Source organism: Lithobates pipiens, unplaced genomic scaffold, assembly GCF_037356315.1.
Source record: "Lithobates pipiens isolate NorthernLeopardFrog02 unplaced genomic scaffold, aLitPip1_a1.2 Scaffold_8, whole genome shotgun sequence".
In the NCBI taxonomy this organism is placed as follows: domain Eukaryota; kingdom Metazoa; phylum Chordata; class Amphibia; order Anura; family Ranidae; genus Lithobates; species Lithobates pipiens.
Window position 1 is genome coordinate 566,879,317 of NW_027507903.1, and position 5,222 is coordinate 566,884,538.

Sequence of the window (5,222 nt, forward strand, 5' to 3'; positions counted from 1 at the left end):
GTCCTGTACCATCTTGACAGGAATTTGTAGTTGGTCTCCTGTATTTTGGCACAGATGGAGGACTTGTGTGTAAATCTTAGGATACGTTGTTGTTTGGGTTAGATAGTCTGCCTGTGGTGTATTTAGGAGGTTGCAGGCATGAGAGCGTGTGTGTTATAGTTCCTGAGGTGTTGCAGAGTTCCTCTAGCATTGTGAGGGGTTGGTCATTGGCGACTGGGGGTTTCAAAGAGTGAAGAAAGGGGCTTAACTGACAGGACCTCCAGAAGTCTAGGCGAAATGGGCCCGTGGGGTCAGAGTTCTGCAAAAGTGTTCCAGCATCCTCCAGTGCTAAAATGGGAGGCCTGGTGTAGACCTGCATCGATTAGTCTCCGGAAGATCGCATCCTGTATACCCGGCGTGAACTCGGGGTTTCCCAGTATGGGGTACAAAGGTGAGTTGGGGGAAGAAATGTATGCCTTAGCAATGAGAGGGGCGCAGACTCGTGTTGTGTTGCCACTCAATGGGTGGCGTTTGGTTTCAGTTGAAAGTGTCGCTTAGCACCAGGGAGCCATGTTGAGGGGGGTTTCGCTTTGATTTTGCTCTAGTTGTGTCCAGAGCTTGGTCTCTGGGGACGACACCAGTCTATGAGCCTCCCCAGGTGTATTGCTTGGTGATATGTGTGGATGTCCGGAAGTGCAAGACCGCCATATTGTTTGGGTAGGACCAGGAGTTTATGTGGAAGTCGGGGTCTTTTCCTGGCCTATATGAATTCTGTAAAGGTGGATTGTATCTGTTTAAAGTAAGATGCGGGAATATGGATAAGTAAAGTTTGCATAAGGTAGAGGAATTTGGGGATATTGTCATTTTTAAAATGTTACAGATGCCTATCCAGGAGTGTAGACCTGTGTGCCACTGGTTTAGCAGTGTTCTAGTTGTTTTCAATAGGGGTGGGAAGTTGAGATCATATATTCGTGAGAATGTATGGGGAATATGTGTGCCCACGTACTTCAGGGCAGTTGTCGTCCGCTTCAGTTTAAAGCTGGATTGTAAATGTGTGTTGTGTTCTTTTTCAGCGTCGGTGCCTATAAAGATACTAGGTGTTTTGGTACAGGTGGATGTGTAGAGCAAGTTCAGGACTTTGGAGGTGTTGTCCCTTGCTTCCCTTGTTGGTACAAAGCCTACTTGGTCTAGATGTATTAAGTGAGGTAGATGGTTTTGTAGTCTGGTGGCTATAATCTTGGTGAACAATTTAAGATCCGTGTTAAGTAGGGATATAGGGCGGTAGCTCCCACAGTAGGTTGGGTCTTTGCCGTCTTTAGGAATAATGGATATTTGGGCTTGCAGTGTGGTGGCATGGAGTGTATCTCCCTTGGTGAGGCAGTTAAGTTTAACTAGGTGGTCGCCTAGTGAGGGTAGTAGTGTCTTATAATATTGGAGCGTGAGGCCATCTAGGCGGGGGGCTTTCCTTAGTTTGGTGTTTTTTATTGCACACTTTATCTCTGGTAGCTTGATGGGGTCTTCTAGCTGTTCACATGTCTCAGTAAGTAGGGTGGGCATACAGGAGGAGGTTATGTAGTCTGTTATATGTTCCAGAGGTGGAGATGTTTTGGTCAGGTTATAGAGTGATTCGTAGAAGGATTTGAATTTTTTGTGTTATTTGCTGGGGTAAAGCTACTTTTTGACCCGTCAGAGTGTGTATAGATGGTTTGTAGGACGCCAGTTTCTGGGAGCGTAAGGATTGTGCTAGTAGTACCACATTTATTACCTGATTCATAAACCTTTTTGCGAGAGATTTGGAGTGTCGCCTTAGCTTTAAAATTGAGTAGGTCAGTAATCTGCGTGCGTAGCGTATCAAGCTCATCTTCTATTGGTCGGGGTTTGTTTGTGCCTAGTTTCCAGGACCTGAAGTTTTGCTAAGTGAGGTTAATTGTGCTGTCCTTAGTTTTTTGAGTCTTGCGCCGTGGTTAATAAGTGTCCCACGTATTACTGCCTTGTGGGCTTCCCACACTAGGCCAGTGCCACTGTCAGTGTCATAGTTGGTTTGAAAGTAGTTGGTTATTTCTCTTGTCACATCTGCTAGTACTCTGTAGAAGGCTCCAGGGTCTGTAGAAGGCTCTCATTTTTGTCTCAAAGGGCTTCCTTTGCCTTCTATGGAAGTCGGTCAGGGCATATCTCAGTGTGGCCGGGGCATGGTCCGACCAAGTGATTGATCCTAGCGAGGTGTCTTTGACTGTTTTTGTAGTTGGTTATGGGGAATTAAAAAATAGTATATACGCAAGTAGGTATTGTGGGGGCGGGAATAGAAAGTGTAATCTCGTTCGCCGGGGTGGAAGAGATGCCAGACGTCTATTAGCTGTGATGTATGGAGTGCCATGTGGATGGCCTTACACGTCCCGTAGATGTGTCTTCCGCGGGGTGGAGACAGATATTGAGGTAGCCGCTGACAATTAGCTGCCCTTCGGAAAACTTCCGCAGGATATTTAAATGTTTTTTGATTAAATTGTCTTGTTGGCTGTTCGGGGTGTAGAGGCTTGCAATAGTCACCTTTGCACCCCCGATTAGACCTTTGATGAATAGGAATCTGCCCATTGGGTCATTCATCACCTCTCATCACGCATTTCTATCACCACCCTGTAATGTATAGAAAGTTGGCACTAAATTGTTTTAATAGATCATCATCTCAAACATCAGAGATAACTAGGAATGTACTCACATACAACTTGAATGTGCCAATGCTTAAGAGTCTGTCCAGGAATCTCCTCCTCCCTAGAGACCATAAAACACCCACCAAACAGGACCGCATAAAAAATAGAGACAATTCTAGCCACATGACACAACATATGTGTCCCTAAGAACCTTTCAATTACACTTATTGTTCCCACAGGATTACGGGAAACAATCAACCAAATGGCCATATATAAGGGGAACCATTGCATATCTTGCAGAACCCTCTATGACAGAGGGAAACACTGCACCAGTCTCTAAACTCAAAGATTTGAACCATCAAGAAATACTCTTTACTGCTATTCAGTGAGTTACCCTGCAAATCTATATCTATTTTATAACTTTTTTGATCACTGCTGTTTCTTTAAATTATTTATCTATATTTTTTTCACTCTTTTTTTTTTTTTTTTCATATTGCACATATATATATATATTAATTTCTTTTATGCGGTTCTGTTTGGTGGGGGTTTTTTATGGTCTCTTGGGAGGAGGAGACTCTTTAGCATTGGCAAATTTTAAGTTGTCTGTGAGTGCATTTCTATTTATCTCTGATGTTTGGAATGATGATCTATGAAAACACAATTTATTGGCAGCTTTCTCTACAGGTTGGCGATAGATATCCCTGATGAAGATATTTTCGAAACATGCCCGATGTCCCTTTCCATGTACAAACTGTCATTGAATCCTATGTGATTTTCAGTATTTTATGGTATTGAGCATCACCACCTTCTAAAAATGTGTGTTACAATGTTGAATGTTCAAATGTATGTTTATTAACATGTTGGAGCCTCACGGAGGTTCAATTTTTTTGATTACAATGTAATAAATAATACAATGTATGTTTTATACCTAATCCATTTGGTAGCACATATTGGTTGCCATAAAGTCCTAAAAAAGAGGAATTTACAGTTATTGAGATATAATCAGCAGGATGATGGCAACCTCTGCCCAAAGCTCAGTGAACCTGTTTTTAATGAATACATGTTATGGTAGCCTCAGCTGAGCTTGTTAAGAGCCATATATTTTACTGCAAATTAAAAAAAGACATATTTTTCTAAAGTTAGATTAGACTCAAAATTTATTCTGTTAACTATTATTGGGAGAGGAGGGGTGATGTGCAATGCTTGAATTCTACAAACTGGTAACCTAAAGCATGAAGAAAATACCATCGCCCAACGTGGGGCTCAAACCCACGACCCTGAGATTAAGAGTCTCATGCTCTACCGACTGAGCTAGCCAGGCAAGTGTGGAAAATAGAAGGGCTCCAGTCTCACCACTCCACAACAAGTGGAGCTTCCCCTTTTGGATGGAGCTCCTTTTTAACCATTTCAGCCCCGGACCATTTTGCTGGTCAAAGACCAGACCACTTTTTGCAATTCGTCACTGCGTCGCTTTAACTGACAATTGCGCGATCATACGACGTGGCTCCCAAACAAAATTGACATCCTTTTTTTCCCCCCACAAATAGAGCTTTTTTTTGGTGGTATTTGATCACCCCTGCGGTTTTTATTTTTTGCGCTATAAGCAAAAAATAGAGCAACAATTTTGAAAAAAACGCATTATTTTTAACTTTTTGTTATAATAAATATCCCCCAAAAATATATAAAAAAAACATTTTTTTCCCTCAGTTTAGGCCGATACGTATTCTACATATTTTTGGTAAAAGAAATCGCAATAAGCGATTATTGATTGGTTTGCGCAAAAGTTATAGCGTTTACAAAATAGGGGATAGTTTTATGGCATTTTTATAAAAAATTTTTTTTACTAGTAATGACGGCGATCAGTGATTTTTATTGTGACTGCGACATTATGGTGGACACATCGGACATTTTTGACACATTTTTGGGACCATTGTCATTTACACAGCAATCACTGCTATATAAATGCAGTGATTCCTGTGTAAATTACACTGGCAGTAAAGGGGTTAACCAGTGGGTGGCAGTGTAGGGGTTAAGTGTTCCTAGGGGTGTCTTACTAACTGTTGGGGGCTGGGCTTTAATTTAGTGAACACTGATCTTTGCTCTAATCACATGGAGCAGAGATCAGCATCACTAGTTGCTAGGCAGAACGGGTAAATGCTGTTTACAACGGCATTTCCTCGTTCAGCCGCCCTGTGAGACGATCGCGGGTATGCCTGCGGCGATCGAGTCCAGGGGTCCCGACCAGCACGCGAGCGCGCCGCCGGCGGCGCGCTCGCAATGGCAGGGCAGGCAATGGCAGGGTGGCAAATTTAAAGGGACTTACAGGTACACCCATTTGCCTGCCCGTGCCATTCTGCCAACGTACATCGGCGTGCGTTGGTCGGGAACCGGTTAAAGGGGAGGGCCAGTTGTAGTTTTTTATTTTTTTAAAGTCACCAGCTACAAACACTGTAGCTGCTGACTTTTAATAAGCAGACTTACTTGTCCAGGGCACCCTCGGCTCTCGAGTCTCGGTGCTGCCATGCTATCTAAGGGAAACAGGCAGTGGAGCGTTGCGGCTTCACTGCCCATTTCCTACTGCACATGCGCGAGTTGTGC

The 5,222-nt window shown here is 43.2% G+C and overlaps 1 non-coding gene across 1 annotated transcript; it reads right to left on the reverse strand.

Annotated features, from left to right (window-relative positions):
• Positions 1-3,872: 3,872 nt before the first annotated feature.
• TRNAK-CUU (transfer RNA lysine (anticodon CUU)) lies at positions 3,873-3,945 on the reverse strand. Its single transcript has one exon. It is a non-coding gene; the product is annotated as a tRNA-Lys (tRNA).
• Between the last annotated feature and the right edge of the window lie 1,277 nt (positions 3,946-5,222).